This window comes from Mytilus edulis, chromosome 12, assembly GCF_963676685.1.
Source record: "Mytilus edulis chromosome 12, xbMytEdul2.2, whole genome shotgun sequence".
Classification (NCBI taxonomy): domain Eukaryota; kingdom Metazoa; phylum Mollusca; class Bivalvia; order Mytilida; family Mytilidae; genus Mytilus; species Mytilus edulis.
In genome coordinates this window covers 31049295-31067457 of record NC_092355.1, presented here as the reverse complement: position 1 = coordinate 31067457, position 18163 = coordinate 31049295, and the positions used below count along the sequence as shown (strand labels likewise).

The 18163-nt window shown below is 32.6% G+C and overlaps 1 long non-coding RNA gene across 1 annotated transcript; it reads right to left on the bottom strand.

Moving 5' to 3' along the window:
- Positions 1–885: 885 nt before the first annotated feature.
- LOC139498400 (uncharacterized) lies at positions 886–3929 on the bottom strand. The gene is made up of 3 exons (XR_011657923.1): positions 3831–3929; positions 1995–2070; positions 886–986 (listed from the first exon to the last, which is right to left on the bottom strand). It is a non-coding gene; the product is annotated as an uncharacterized lncRNA (long non-coding RNA).
- Positions 3930–18163: the final 14234 nt, after the last annotated feature.

Here is an 18163-nt window from a genome sequence, read left to right as displayed (position 1 = left end):
TCAGGATTAATATGCTATATACACGGGTCATAATCACAGGTCAAATTCTTACCTATTGTAGTATTTTAATCAGTAAGACTTTCTAAGATAACAATACGAATACTAAAAATCTGGGCTAAAAATAAGACCTATAGGTAAAGTTTTCAATTTGTTACCCGGCAATTCATAAAACAGCGAATTAAAGAATTCAACTTTATTGATAACTAATATAGGACAATGCTGTTGATTAAAAATACTCCATTCCAGGACCTTTTGTTTTCCAAATAATTAATATTACCAATAATTGATAAGTTCCAGTTCGACGGGTTCAAACAGAAAGATTTGAAAGCAGACGGAAAACTGTGCATCTTATAAACGGCATGACTTTATCAGATGACAATACTAATACTAAAATAAGGCTTGCGCATAGTTATATACTTTAATTCAGTCACGGACCCGCGATATCACGGGTGTGTTCTAGTATATATAAAGCTTACTGGTAGTTAAAAATCAAGATAACAAATATCAAATGGATTAAAAAAAATGTAATAAGTAGCTGTTATCTGTTTTTATAGAATGTATGTGTTTTCAACTGTGACTCTACCATAATTGCTTTCTTGCAATTTGTCTAGTCTGATTTGTAAAACCTGACATATTGATCAGGTTTTTGTCCAGTCAAATGAACTAGTAAAAACTCGTAATTCAACAACATACATGAATACATCTACTTAGTAATTGTTAAATATAAGGCCATTTAAAGTTATTTATTTAAATATTACTATCAAATTGTTTTTAATTTGGATTATATGATCATGTGTTTTGGTTACTTTCTCAACAGCATATGACTAATTTCAATGGTTTTTCTATTACATATTTGTTTCATGATATGTATGAATAACCACCTACCTGATACATTTTCCAACCTAATCAAGATATCCAAGTTAGACATTAGCATATCTATCATATCAGTAGAGCCTAGTCCAACTAGGCAAGGATAATTATCCATTCTACTTCAAAAATAATTAAAATACTCAATTGAAATAATTCATATGTATTAAATGACTTTCAAAAATGTATATGAGTTTTTTTATGTGCATGATTGTGTGTTCACATATACAGGTCACAAAAAGGACGGACAATAACCATATGAAAATATAAAAAAAATAATCAATTATGGGTTAAATGATATAATATATCAGTAATGAAGCAACTTAACAATACAAATCTAACAAGAATGTGTCCATAGTACATTAATGACTCACTCACACTATCATTTTCTACATGTATGTTCAGTGGATCGTGAAATTGGGGTCAAAATCTATTTTTGCATTAAAATTAGAAAGATCATATCATAGGGAACATGTGAACTATATTTCAAATTGATTGGACTTCAATCTCATAAAAAAAACAAGAGGAAGATAATTAAACCAACAGAACATGATCTGTGTTTTGTGGTAATAATCATTGTGTACCTATTCATTTTATAACATTTGTTTGACGCAAACTAAAGTAAGAAAACTATAACTCAGCATTTGTTTTGTATTTAACTTGTGCTATTTATAAAGACTGTATGTTTTTCTATGCCACATTGTTGTGTTACTGTTTCATTGGTATTGGTTTCAGTTGGTGAATGGTGTTAAGTAAATAACTCCTCTATCACTATCCTGTCAACAAAAAGGTTGTGAATTTCGAAGCACACACTTAGCCTGTCAGTTTGACTACAATCTTAATTGACTTAGCTTGTCAGTTGTACTATCTTGGATCTTGGTTCTCTACAAGCATTATTTTCTCACTCAACCAATAAAAAACCGACTACTAGGAAATAGTACATAACGCTGAAAGTGGCAATAAACACCAATTAACCATTGACATAAATCACTCTTGTGACAGAATAATTGAAAAAAATGGACACCTTTAAATGTTGTGTTTTTTGCACTGGGGACTTGCTTTTAATATAGTAAATATTTGATACATGTATTGACAAAAATATTAATATAAAACATAGTATTACTTACAAATAATTGAAAAATCAAATAGCATCATCATCTTTTCTTAATTCTTTTGCGTTTTGTACAGCGGCTGGTATTAACTCTTAAAAGAAATTATAATAATTTTATCTCAAGATTTATAGCATATATGTTATAAAAATCTTTAAATCTTAAAATCTAAAAGCCCACATTTTCTTGTTATAACATATTAAAACTTGGCTTTGTTTTCACTTGCTGAGAGCTATATATTTGTTGGATTGCTAATCATGTCTCATTAACATACTACCATTATCTACTGGCTAACTGATAAATTATAGTGTATCGATATACATTAAATGAAGTATTTTTTGTCTGTAGCAGTATCTTTGTTTATTTGGTCATTATTTTGGAATTGAGTTGTTTTTGTGGTCTCTTTTTAAAAGTGCACATGATTTAAAAAGTATTCTTTAATCTGAGCCATTCATCCAATATAAGGACAAACAAATACTTGTTTATATTATCAAAAAGGAGGGCACTTCATGAACACGAATTTATCAAACAAATACAGCTGTGTTGAATCTGAGTCTAATGATACTGTTTTCTTGAAGCAAAAAGAAATGCCTTCAAATTATTTTTTCATTTTTTTTATATTTTTTGTTGCACGGTAGTTACTAGTTCTATCTGAATTATATAGCAAAAAAATGAAGGTGGCATATTTAACTGCAGTGTGATGTAGTCTAAGGTTGTAGTGTCTCCAACAATCATTGCCTCAACTCTCTGGTGATTCTCGTAAAAATAACACACTTCCCCCGAGTCTAACAGTATAGTGAAAGTTGAAAAAAAACAGACTATAGTTTCTCGTGATATACAAACAGCTCAGGTCTCCGTTTCAATCAGATATTATTTAGAGTATGCTGTTTTAATTTGGCGTAGATATTTCTTTATTACTTTTAACAATCCAAAGTTATAAATATCAAACATACACGGCTTCTTTGGTGCCGGGCTTCCATACTTTTTACGATGATTGTTTACATTTTGGGCAACACAAATGTCTTTCACTTTCACGAAATTACACAAATCATCAAATGAGGAAACGTTACAAAGTATTTCACAACGTTGTCGACTTATTCCGTAAAAGGTATCAACATCTATAGTTTACCTGGTTCGAGCTGTTCATTAGAAAACCAGATCAAGCTAAAATTTTGGGATCATATAAGGTTCATGTGCACCTCAAAATTTACTCTCAGTACAGGCAAACCTGTGCATTCGAAAAAGTTTTAAGCCATAGCATGCTCTAGATAAATATAATTGAAATGCATTGTATGATTTAGAAAATTCATAACTTAACTGGATTTTGCCGTACACTTTTTTTCGTCCCTGCAGAAGATGATAAAATTAACAAACAGTTGAGTTTACCTTGATATGGTCCACTCAGGTACACAGTTTAAATAACCAATTATTATCAGGTATCTATTGTTCATCTCATGTCTATGTCAAGAAATACAGCTCACTTCAATTATTACCTTTGGGGAAGTTCTCAAACCTGTTTCCCAACTTAGTTTATTTTGGCACCTTCTGGAGGAATGAAAAAAAGTGCACGGCAAAATCCTGGTAAGTTTTTATTTTTCTAAAACATAAAACATATTTGAAATGTATTTATCTAGGGCATGCTATGCCTGAAATTTTTTACAGATGCGCAGGTTTGTCTGTACTCAGAGTAAATTTTGAGGTGAAAATACGGCCATTTTAGCCATAGGATCCACATGAACCTTACACGAAGTTCTAAAGTATGTTCTCGGAAAAGCTCCAATTTATATACGTACGTTTTCGAGAGAAGGATAACATTTTACATTTGAAACGTACAGGGCTAATGTATTTACCTACCGAACGATAGGAGCACCAGACTGTACAATCTCTGAAACTTTTCCATCACAATGAGTATTCTGCTATAATTATCCGTTGTTTATGGACACATTAGTCAGGCATCTATAACATAGTTAAAATTCTAAACCGTCCACTGTTGAGAAGAAAAACAAATATTTTAATAATTTAAAGTTTCAAGAATCAAATAAACTCATCATAGATACCAGGGGCCGGTTTCACGAAACTATCCTAAGACATGTCATAAGACATATCTTAGGACTCGTCTTATGATCCTCTTATGACTATCCTAGGACATATCTCGGACCTCGTCTCGAAGCTGTCTTAGGATCATCTTAGCTAAGACATCCTAAACCTGTCGCAAGTTCTTTAAATTTTCAAATAAAAATATGATCTACGGAAAAAAATCATGTAAATGTAGTATGTCTTACCATAAATTATTCTAAACGTATTGATTAATATAATGACATAATTTGAAAATAAATATAAAAAAATAAAAGTAATTTATATATAAATTATCTTTAAACAATACATCAATATAAATATGAAATTTTCAATGCAAAATTAAGAAAAAAGAATATAAAATTATGACATTGTTTTGGTACAAGTGAGTTGAATTCAATTTCGACTTTATTGGTTATAAAAGGTTAAGAGATAAAATCGTGCAATTTTTATATCAATACATCGAATTTTCATTGTTGACAAATCCTGATAATCCGTTAATGTATATATGTTTTAAGCAGGAACAGGAGAATAGATAATTAGATAATAATAAGATATTTTTTTTTCAAAATTGATATAAAAAATGAGTGTAATTTATATAAATAAACGTATAACTATCCTAAGACCATCACAAGACACCTCTCGCGTTGTCCTAACTTTATGACCAACTTTAAGAGGTGTCCTAATTTAGGACCGCTTTGTGAAACCCACTTAGGACTAAGATATGTCGTAAGACCATCCTAAGACATGTCTTAGTCCTAAGACAGCTTCGTGAAACTGGGCCCTGGATTACATTGTGTATTTAAGCCAGACGCGCGTTTCAACCAAAAAGCCTCATCAGTGACGCTCGATCCACACATATCTCAGTACTGGAAGGGTATTCGAAAAATGTTTCTTAATTCAATTATTTTCTTCAAATCTAATAATTACATAATCAACTATGCAATTTCTGTGTTTTAACTAAAAAATACATCAAAGGAATATCAGCGAGTACGTAATTACTAAATGAATACTTTATTATGAAATAATGGTCTTATGTAATAACGCGAATGAATTAAATTGCAAAAAGGCAATACATTAGAAAAACACTGTATAGCATAAACACACAATCACCGCTTCTTTTAATTTTTATAATGTGTATTTAACATGATGATTAGTCGTAAAATGTGCACGTTTTATCCATAAAATTAATACTTTGTTGTGCTTGATCTGTTTTAGACGGAAAACATTAATTCCTCTTACAATGAAATTTAATTATATCAGCTGTGTGGGGCTGTGTAAACAACATAGATAGTTTTTTTTTACTTCTCTGTATACTTATATACCCTTTAGTATATTAAAACTCGAGGAGGATAATAAACATCATTAATTAAATCTAGTAAAACACTAACCATCTAGAACCACAAAGTAAACTTGGATTAAATTCAGCCAAGAAAAGAGCAAAGAAGCAAACTTTGCACATTATTGACATCAGATGTTTCATAATAAACTCATCATAGATACCAGAATTAAATTAAGAATTTACGCCAGGCGCCAGTTTCTTCTACATAAGACTCATCAGTGACGCTCGAATCCAAAAAAGTTATAAAAGACTAAGAAGTACGATGTAAAAGAGCATTGAGGACCAAAATTCCTAAACGTTTTGCCAAATACAGCTAAGGTAATCTATTCCTGAAATAGAAAAGCCTAGGTATTTCAAAATTTTAAAAGTTTTGTGAACAGTTAATTTATAAATATGACCATATCAATTAGGTTGAGCTCACTGTAATACCAGAGACATTCCGAACAGTATGGTGTGAATTAGTTTAAAAGAAAACTTTTGCCTCGAAACAAAATATATGTACTTTTATTGTAATATACCACACGACTCTTCATAAACCATGAATATTACAGTCATTCCTTAAGTATTGTAATATACCACAAGACTCTTCATAAACCATAAATATTACAGTCATTCTGTAAGTATTGTAACATACCACACGACTCTTCATAAACCATAAATATTACCGTCATCCCTCACGTATTGTAATGTACCACACGACTCTTCATAAACCATCAATATTATGAATTATGTTTTTAATATACTTTTTTGTTGTAGCTTAATCTTTAACAAAAAACTAATTCGTTAATATCTAAAGACAAAATGACAGTCTTTTGTAAATAGAGTGCACCAACTAGATTTTGAAATAAAAAGAAATAGAGTGGGTTAATGATATATTTAACCTGGCAAAGTAACTGTTATAAATGATTTTTAGACAATAATACACCCGTCTACCGATTTTGGCACTAAATGTTTATTTTAATCGATACGGTAACACATTTTTGGGGAGGCTTTGACACATTGGCAATTGATGCTAAACAAATAGTTTCCGCAATCATTTATACTGAAACAGTGTGTTCATTTAACACATAAAGAACTTGCATCACGTCAGACGAAATAAACAACCTTTTGTTTTTTAGAAAAAAAACAGGGGTTTATCCAGTACATACACGCTATGCGACGATGAGGTTTTATTTCCATAAATAATTGCCCTGTAGTTTATGATACAATGTACATAATGCAGATTTGTGTATGAAATAAGTTTTAAATGCAAGGAACCAATAGAACTGTACTACTAAGGAGCTAGGACAACATTCACATTTAAAAAAAAAAAAAAAACTGATACGGATTATCAAAAACCTTTGTTCCTAAAACCAGTACGAGACAATCCTGTCAGAGAAAAGATAATTCAGTTTGCTATCCAACAGATCAATGGCGTTCGTCAACATGGATTTTAAGGTGGCGTGTTGATTTCACTTTGCAAACAAAAGCATATTGGAAGTCTCAATAGATTTTCCTTTCATTTCAGACAAGCAATTTTTGTAAGACTTAAACAGGATTATATTCCGACATGGCCATAATTTCAAGGCACCCAATAAGCAAAGGAATAGTGCTTTTCAATTTTCATATAACTGTCAATTTGTTTCTCTGTTTAATTTGGTGCTTTTAAGTTCCCTTGAAAGCAAAATTATTTTGAAAAAGCGGTGCATATTAAAATATATCATCTTTATGATTTCAATCATCCATTTAATCTTAATTCTCTCTTATTGTTGATAATTTTGTCCTGTTTTTAATGTGTTGATTTAGGAATTTATTAATTATGCCACTGCTGGTGGAGATTTATTTCCCCAAGGGTATCACCAGCCCAGTAGTCAGCACTACTTGTGCTGACATGAATTATCATTGAATCAGATATGGTTATATTTATAAATTAACTGTTTACAAAATTGTGAATTTTTGAAAAACTAAGACTTTTCTACCTCAGACATAGATTACCTTAACTGTATTTGGCATAACTTTTAGGAATTTTGGTCCTTAATGCTCTTCAACTTCGTACTTTATTTAGCCTTTTTAACTTTTTTGGATTCGAGCGTCACTGATGAGTCTTTTGAAGACAAAACGCGCGTCTGGCGTATATACAAAATTTAGTCCTGGTATCTATGATGAGTTTATTTATAGGCGTTTCCTAGCATAACTCCTATTCATCATTATACTGGCTTACTGGCTTAAGTTTTGTTTACTTATTGATCTTCCTGTATATTTTTGATCACCAGCATTCCGTAATAGTTCAAAAGTCTTTTGTTTCTGCCTGTCAGCAATACTGAGTAAATGTTAAACTTTTAGTGACAGAATACTGATTGGATTAGTTATTTCAGGCTGGATTCTATATATAAGAGACTCGTTTGTTCAAATATCGCCAGACAATAGACATTTGTCACGCATCGTTGTCAATATGATGGAATTTGATGCGACTGTCATACAATTGAGAGGTTTAACTAGCTATAAAACCAGGTTCAATCAGCCATTTTTTTTATACCAAAAACAGTTCCTGTACCAAGTGAGGAATATGACACTTGTTATCTATTCGTTTGATGTTTTTGCCGTTTGATTAGGGTTTTTCCGATTTGAATTTTTCTCAGAGATTTTGAATGCCCCACCTACGATAGTAGAGGGGCATTATGTTTTCTGGTCTGTGCGTCCGTTCGTCCGTCCGTCCGTCTGTTCGTTCGTTCGTCCGTCTGTCCCGCTTCAAGTTAAAGTTTTTGTCAAGGTAGTTTTTGATGAATTTGAAGTCCAATCAATTTGAAACTTAGTACACATGTTCCTTATGATATGATCTTTCTAATTTTAAAGCCAAATTAAACTTTTGATCCCAATTTCACGGTCCACTGAACATAGAAAATGAAAGTGCATGTTTCAAGTTAAAGTTTTTGGTCAAGGTAGTTTTTGATGAAGTTGAAGTCCAATCAACTTGAAACTTAGTACACATGTTCCCTATGATATTATCTTTCTAATAATAATGCCTAATTATATTTTTTTTATCCAATTTCACGTTCCATTGAACATGGAAAATGATAGTTGGAGTGGGGCATCCGTGTACTTTGGACACATTCTTGTTTTCAGTATTTTTTTTATTTAACTTTTTAAATAGTTTACTGCTTAAAATATTTAGGGATTGCACTGATTAGGTATTGTATATATAACTTTAATGTTCTTATTCCCTCAGCGATTTTGAATACGACGCAATTTAGGTTAATTATTCATTAGTTCCGATATTTTATTATAATATAACCCTCAAATGGATACGTTCGTGTCTTCAACAGATGTGATACATTGTAGTTCCTAGTTATAAAACACATCTATTCTTCTGGAAAAAAATATGTGTAATGCATTATTCATGTTAGAAGAAGTGCAAATATAATACGTAAGATGTAATTACACGCAATGTCCTGCTTATTATTCACCATATAAGTTCTACGATGTTAACACAAATTCCATGATAGGTTATAATTATTATAAGAACTATTCAAAACGGGAAGTGACTGCCCTAAACATGTTGGTTTATAATTTGATAACATGAACAAACTGATATTAATATATTCCGGACCAATTTTACAAAAGCTCGAAAAGTCAATATGTTGCTTGTCATTTCATGTTCAAAAGACATATGCATGTTCAAATAAGAAGTGAATGTCTGGAAGATGTGAAATATCGCTTACAAATATACTGGCCTTGAGCATTACTGTAGAGATTTCTATTGTCAAAATCCCCATCCAGTGATGAATAATTTGTTCCGTTGGTGTTATTCTTAAATTAAACGACTCCAAGAACTTCCTATCGAAATCACAAATCATGCAATAATATAGAGGCAAAGTGTGTCATGTTTGTGAGAGAAACATTTCGAACAACGAACATAGACGAAATATATATAAAAAAAAGGCTAACACTGAGCACAGGTTCATATTGAGTACATTTATTTTTTATTTACTATTTTAATACAGACAGTTTCGCCAAAAATATCAATATCGTAAAGAAAATGCAGATATTCGTTTGAGAAGTCGACTGACTATTTCGGACATGATTACTTATTCGTTGATTATGTCTAGCTTATTATTTCAGCTGTTTAAGTAAAAACTCTATGTAATACAGGTTTCAAACATGAAGGCTAAATTAAAATCCGCGAAAATAAGTAAAACAGTTAATCAAGATCAACTACTATTATAATGTTAAGCTTATTGGTTAAATAGAATTTTTCATTTCTCTCTGTTGCTCTTTCTTACCATCTCTATTATTCTCTGTAATCTGCTCGTATTATACTATCTTACTCTCGCTCGCACCTTCTCGTACTCTCTTACTCTCTCCTAGTCGGTCTCTGATCTGTCTTACTTACTCTCTCTTTAACCTTATTTTTCACAATCTCTCTCTCTCTCTCTCTTTCTCCCACAATTTTTCTCACTCTTTTCCTTTTACGTCATAGCGATCTATGAGTTTCAATACCACTTTAGATTTAAAAAATACCTCATATCGTGTTCATAAAGGGTATTCAAACCGTCAGCATGCAGCAACAGACAAATGCAGTTACCAAATCCTGTTTCCATCAGATTCGTAGCATAGGACGGATTCGATCATATATAACGGAGTACGCTTGCAAAACTCGTGAATGCTCTCTTGATACGTCGCGACTTGATTACAGTAATGCTCTAATATATGGTGTGAATGTCTCGAGTCTATCAAAACTTCAACGTATTCAGAACACAGCTGCCAGACTAGTAACCCGCAAAAAGAAGTTTGAACATAAAACTCTAACTCTAATGATTCTTCATTGTCAACCATTTAAATTCTGATGCCAGTACAAACTGTTGCTTTACACATTCAAAGCCGTGCATGGACTTGCACCTTCGTATCTTAGTGAACTAATACAATTTTACAAACCAGCACGATCGTTGCGATATCTAAAAATGCTTCTTTAATCGAGATGCCTAAAAATGCACGGACCAAAATGTATGGTGAACGGAGGATCGATGTGGCGGCCGGGACTCTGTGGAATAGCCTTTCAACAAATCTTCGAAATGAACAATCGCTAGAACTATTTAAGAAAGGTCTAAAGACGCATGTATTCAAAGTTGCATTCGTGGATCGGTCATATTTAACACCTGGAACTGTGATTGGTTGTATTTGACTGATGTTGATTTTTAATATTTTGTTCATTTTAGTCTGAACTATGCTTCTGTGTTTTTTTATATAACAATTTTATTCTTATTCTTTACAAGTTGGAGTATTTTAGTAACTAACTTTTAAATGCAAAATTCCGCAATTTTACAAATATTTAGTTAAGATACCAAGTTTTCAAATTTTTATTTATACATTAATAATTCTTTTATTTCATTTTTAACCAAGTTTCTGAAGTCTTAACTTTTTATAGTTCACTTGAAGTTGTATGCTTTTAAACATATTTTGGTATATTTTTAACTTTGTAATTTCGTGTATGTACGAACTCGTGTACTTTTGTTTTAACATACGCTTAGAGTAAATGTAGTTTTATATAATGCGCTATACAAATGCCTTGTACTTATAATGTTAATATTCAAACTCATAAATATAAGACAAACTGACAACGCTATGGCAAAAATGAAAAGACATAGCACAGTCGCCGAACACAAACCGAACTAGCAAACAAATCTAATATATATATCTCATATGAAATAGAGTTAACTATTTACATCCACTTCGTTTGCATTTTTGCTGTCAGTTGTCTCATTTACAATCACAACACATCTCCTTTTTCATACACTAGTAAATAGTTATGAGTGAGTGTATTTTTGTTTTGTTATTCGCTCAATGACATTTTACATAAATAGAATAGAAACACGTTTATTATGTGTAGTACATATAGAAATCAAGTGGAGTTACCTTTCTTTAATATGTTCATTTCAATTATTTTGAAATAATTATAACAGTAAGACTTCTTTACTTGTATTTATATTATAAATTCAACAGAGTGATAAAAAATATAAATACAAATAAAAGTAACATTACAACGATTCCCTTCTAAAAAGTGTAATTGCAAGACAAAGAAATAAAAATTACCACAACTTGCATTGTATTTTTTTTGATAAACTGATTCATTTCAACTTATTTGCTGCGCTCTAACCTAATGAAGGGAACAGAAGGTAGTGCGCCAACCGGACCAAAATTCTGGTAGGCAGTGGTGTTCTCGCTAATGGACTGTCATAATAGACAGCGCCGACGGAGGAGTACCCATTACTGCTTTAACCGTGCACCTGTACAAGGTGTATTTTCTTATGGGTCTGTAATGGCCTGTAGAATTTATTTTGGAAAGGATCATTCTGTATCTTTCCCTTTTTTTCAATCTTTCCTTCCATCCTTACCATTTTCTCTCACTGTCTATATCCAACACACTCTACATTACACTATCTTCCTCGCTCTTTTCTCTCAAACTTTCTTTTTTCTCAATCTTTCTATTTCTATCAATCTTTCTTTATTTCTCTGTATTTGACACTGTTTTCCTCTTTTTTTCCTTCTCTGTCGTCGCAGAGAGAGTGTGTGTAGGTGAAAAAAATTGTGTGAGTGACAAAGTGTGACAGAGACAGTGTGAGATAGATACAGAGAGACAGAGGGTGTGTGGAGCAGTGAGTGTCAGAGAGAGAGAGAGAAAGACAAGAGAGCGAGAGTGTGTGTGAGAGGGAAAGAGATAGTGAGAGTCTGTGTGTGTGAGAGAGTGTGAGAGTGACAGTGTGTGTGTGAGAGAGAAAGTGAGAGGGTGTATGAGAGAGAGTGAGTGAGAGTGTGTGTGTGAGAGAGAGTGAGAGCGAAAGAGAAAGAGTGTATCTGAGAGTGTGTGTGAGATTCATGTCAATTTGTTTGCTGCGCTCTTATCTAATGAAGGGAACTGAAGGTAACTGCGCAACCCGGACAAAAATTCTGGTAGGCAGTGGTGTTCTCGCCAATGGACTGTAATAATTTACAGCGCCGACGGAGGAGAACCCATTACTGCTTTAGCCGTGCACCTGTACAAGGTGTATTTTCTTATGGGTCTGTAATGGCCCTGAAGAATTTATTTTGGAAAGGATCTTTCTACTTGTTCATTCTTTCTCTTTCCTTTTTTTCGATCTTTCCTTCAATCCTTACCATTTTCTCTCACTGTTTATATTTAACACTCTCCATCTTACACTAGCTCTATCTCTCTTTTCTCTAAATCTTTCTTTTTTCTCAATCATTCTTTTATTATCAATCTTTCTTTATTTCTCTGTCACTGGCTACCTCTTTTTTCCTTCTCTGTCGTGGAAAAGAGAGTGTCTGTGTATGAAAGGGATTGTGTGAGAGAGAATGTATGAAAGAGAGTGCGAGTGGGTGAAAGAGAGACGACTGTGTGTGGTAGCGTGTGTGTGTGGGAGAGAGACAAAGTGAGAGAGAGAGTTGGAGAGAGGGTGAGAGAGAGAGATAGAGAGAGAGATAGAGAGAGAGAGAGAGAAAGAGAGAGAGAGAAAGAGAGAGAGAGAGAGAGAGAGAGAGAGAGAGAGTAAGAGAGAGGCTGAGAGATAGAGAGTTGGAGAGAGAGTGCCTCTAAAAGAGAGAAAAAATGCGTCTGACAGACAGTTGTAGCGAGAGGGTATATGAGAGAGAGTGAGAGTGTGTGAGAGAGAGAGAGAGAGAGAGAGAGAGAGAGAGAGAGAGAGAGAGAGAGAGAGAGAGAGAGAGAGGTAGATAGGTGTGAGAGAGAGAGACAGGGTGAGTGTGAGAGAGAAAGTGAGAGTGAGTAAAAGAGAGTATATAAGAGAGAGTATGTAAGAGAGAGCATGAGAAAAGAAAGAGCATGAGAAAATAATGAAATTCAGGGAGAGAGATTGTTAGACCGAGGGAAAATTGATTATGAGAGAGGGAGATAAAGGATGTGTATATCTAACACTCTCTACCTTACACTAACTCTCTCTCTTTCTTTTTTCTAAATCTTCTTTTTCTAGCAATCTTTCTTCTCTGTATATGTTGCTGTCTACCTCTTTTTTCCTCTTCTGTCGTGGAAGAGAGAAAGTGTGTGTGTGTGTGTAAGGGATTGTTTGAGAGAGAGAGATAGAGAAAAAAAGAGAGAGAGAGTTGAAAATCTATTTGAATATTGTATCTTTTAATTCATGCCCAACAGAGGTATTTCGGTCATTAGATGGTGCACATATTAAAAATTATAGAGCATATCTATTTTTTAATAAACATGATAAAGGGGAAAATTATACTTCTAAACACTACTCGAATGAAAACAGTCATGAATATTCCAAAGAATAAAAAAGTAAAAGTTTGTTCAGGCAGATATTGTGATTCGAGCGTCACTGGTGAGCTGGTATTTAACATTCACTGTGTCTCTCTGCTATTGTAGGATTTGATGCTTGGTCTGGTATGTTTATGGAATAGTTAGACATTGATATACATGTATCATCAACATTGCCAATTGTTCTAATAGTTGATAGTTTAGTACACATGGAACAGCGAGTCACATTTTTAAAGGTTTTGCGTTTGTATGCCTACTGCGCATTGAATTTCGTAACACTAAATAAATCAACTTTGGTGAAAATACAATATGTACAATTTCGGGATGGTAATTTTTAATTGGCAGAGGAATCAAGAGTTCTTCGAGAGAACAACCGACCGTAGAAACGAGAAAAGCTGACACAAGGTAATAGTCGGCTAGTAATACAGAAATTTGAATTATTAGACAACTCGGTCACCGACGCCTCTTACTGTAATATGAGTATCGATGATATTTTAGTTTTCTTTGTCTCAACATGATATGCAGTATATTCATGACATGTGTGCATTACTCAAAAAAATTAATTCCATATACTGGACACTAACTTAATTTTGCGGATACTTTACCAGCTGCTAGAGACATGCTCGTATCCATGTTAGATTTATGAAACTATTATTATGCCGGAATTAAAAATAGTTTATCTAAATTGTTCCTTATCCACGATTCTATGCGGGAAATGGAACAATACAGTCTCATCAATTAAAGCCGTTTGGTATTTGCTAATCATAAATAAAAACTGCAGTACAATAAATGTCAAATTCCTGATTTCCCTATGTATTTAATGGAATATTAATACTGGATTTATAGCTTTCTGAACGTCGCAATTGTATGATAGATGCGTATAATTCCATCATTTTGACAACAGTGTGTGAGAAAAACTACAAAACAGCATATACATTTGTCTTATAAGTCACCTCATGAAGTCAATGTCTTTAAAAGATACCAGCAATTAAACCAGATTCACCCACATCTCAATAAAACTATTTCCGGATTATAAAATATTGATATGAAACATCGTAAACATTTCTTTACGAAATTGTTTTATTACTATAAAAAAATTATGTACATGGTATCATTGTCATCCAGGAATGATAACTTCCCAGGAGAAATGTATTTTATGTTTATCTCCCTGGAGATATATAATCAAATAATGTAAGTATAAGACAGGTATGAGATCTTGAGGGTTTAGAAATGAAATATAAGTAAGCAATAAACTAGATATGTGAAACAGACCGACACTCTCTATTGTATGGCGACATTCAAACAATTTTGTCTCTATTGTAAACAACGGTTTCTGATGCATTAAAAATGACATAAACAGAAGTGTCATTGTACAATGCTGTACAATTCTCGAAGTTGCAATATTTACGTATTCCTTTGAAATGAAAGCTTTTTGCTTTGATATATGACAATTTAATCTTTAGGGGTACTTGTAGCGAAAAATACCACTCTTCCTTTCGATTTAAAAAAAGGTGGTAGTCCTGAAAACCTGAGAGAAAATAACATATTATGCGAGAACGATACATAGCAGCTAAAAGAAATTTGTATCTACGATTCCCATTTTTATAGAAAAAGCTCTGTTTAATGAGATGATGAAGTTGATCTTTTAACTGCTATGTATCGTTCTTTATATGGAGTTTTTATGGAGTTTTGGTATCCAGTATAATGATGGTAAATTAAGGATCCTACTGATACTAGAAGGACTGCTTCATACCTGGATCTTTTCCTTAATATTGACACAGATGGACGACTTCACACGAAAGTCTATGACAAACGGGACGATTTCAACTTCCCAATTATCAATTTCCCATTTCCAAGTAGTAACATACCCTCTTCCCCTTTGTATGATGTTTACATATCTCAATTGATACGATATTCTCGTGCATGTTCACACTATACGGACTTCATATACAGGTGTGTGCTCCTAACGAAGAAACTGCTCCAACAAAGTTATGAAGTGGGACAGATTAAAAATGACACTCCGTAGATTTTACGGACACCATCATGAGTTAATTGATCCATACGATGTGTCTTTGTCCAAACTTACTAAGGATCACGTATTAGATAGTGGTTTGTCACTACGTCGTCTGATCTTTTAATAACCGAACGTGACTTAATCCCGATTGTGACTGTTTTGTTGAGTGTAATTTCGCTTTGCTATAAGACGTGTCACGGTACTTTTCCATCCCAAACTCATATATTTAGTTTTGATGTTATATTTGTTATTCTCATCGGATTTGTCAAATGTCTTAACGTTTGGAGTTGTAAATTTTTCTGTTGTATTCGTGTTTTATGGTAAAGATAATTAATCATCATGTTCATGTATTAGATTTTAGTTTGAATCAACGAAAGGAGTAGGTCCAGTAAGACCCCTTTTTGGCCCTAAAATATAGCAGTTTTACAAAATTGTTAAAATGTAAACTTTTAGTCATTTATTGGATAGTAGAAAGGTTCTGTTACATAAGTATGGGCTCTTATTGACAATACAATGCACATATATTGAGGACTAGCACCATTAATTCATGCTAAATTACTGAAATCTTCACAATTCCAGCATTTTAGTTAAATTTTAGACGGTTTCCGTGTAAAACGAAAGTGGTCGCATTCGTGTTCATCCAAAATATTGAAATCGAAGTTGTATTTGATGATAATACATAACATATATAAATATTGAGGATGAACTCGGATGCGGCCACTTTCGATTTTGACAAAAACCATCTGAAAAGTGACATTTTTTCGCATATTTGGTAGATTTCTCATATTTGAGCCTGAATCGGATCGTTTTTAATGACGAAATAAGTTAAAATCTTTCACATAAATTAATTGCATCATATGAAATAGACACTTAAGTGTTTAAAAAGTGGTCAAAATCTTTCGTCAGATGAAACTGAAATTTGAGGCCAAAATCGGTCCTTACCGGACCTACTCCTTTATACGATATATTTGGTTTACAGTTTGAATCAGAAGAAACACCAACATAGCTAGATAATATAATGAATTATCTACCACTATTTGATATTAATAAGTATTGTAATTTGCATAGTAATTAATAGAGGTGTTATCAGTCTTACGCATCTAATCCTGAATTCTATCCTTATTCTATCTTATTTTTGGGAAATCTTTTTAGACAAATGTGACGTCACCAAGTGCGTTGATGACTTAAGCTAACTCGGCTGATGTAATGTTTAAAGTTGTATTATGTTATGTATCCGGTTTTTTTCTGTAGTTAGTTACCACTTCGTTTTTATCATGTATATTTATTACATAGTAATTTTATAAAATTAACTGTTTACAAAAAGTATGAATTATTCTAAATAATAGGGATGTTTTGATCCCAGGAAGAAAACCTTAGCCGTATTGGTCACAACTTTTTGGAACTTTTGGATGTCAGTGCTTTCCAACTTTGTTCTTGTTTTGGCTTGTGAACTTTTTTCAACTTTTTCATCTGAGCGTCACTGTTTAGTCTTGTGTAGACGAAACGCACGTCTGGCGTATTAAAACTTTAAACCTGATACCTTTTGTTAGCTATTATTCGTGTGTTTCTCTGTCCTATATTTTCTCCCATTCATTTGTATTGTAGTCTTGTCATGTAAAGTTGTTATTTTAATGTGTTTTCAACATTTTCATTAACGTGGGAGGTTTGGCATGCCACAAAACCAGGTTCAACCCACCATTTGTTTCTTAAAATGTCCTGTACCAAGTCAAAAATGGCTATTGTTATTTTATAGTTCGTTTCTGTGTGTGTTACATTTTAATGTTGTGTTTCTATGGTATATTACTGTAGCCTTTGTTATATCATAATAACCATATAAATTGTCAATATTACACTTTCTTAGTTATGAGTATGAGTTGACTTGGTAACGTACACAATATATACAGACAAACGGTCTGTTAGTGTATAATCTGTGATCCACATGGATTATTTTTACTTTTTAAGTGTTCAACAAAACGAAATTTGGAAAGATGTAAAAGTAAGAGCTTTTATGGTTTCATTGTAACCCAATATAATTAAAGTCCTAAAAATTGAACATAAGAATAATTTCTGTATTTATTTGAGTAATTTAAGAGTTGGAAAACAGAATTGTTTTTACCATATTTAGTACAAAAGATTAATGAACATGTTAGAATATACCCATGTTAAACCTCCTCTAAGTGTAAAATTTCTATTTTTATATATAGAGAAAATAGAAAAATACTTTCATTATTTTTTTCCCAAAAAGGATATCGGTACGGAACATAATAATAAAATTAAAAGAATGGAATGAATCTGTTGAATACAAAAATACGTACTGTTTCGATGATGGATTTCTGGCTCTGAGCTGAGAAAAATACGTATTTGATAACACCTTTTATTGACTGGTTTACCTCAGGCATATATTACCTTAGCTGTATTTGGCAAAATTTTTCGAAATGTTGGTCCTCTTCGTACCTTATTTGGCCTTTTTAACTTTAAATGGATTCGAGCGTCACTGATTA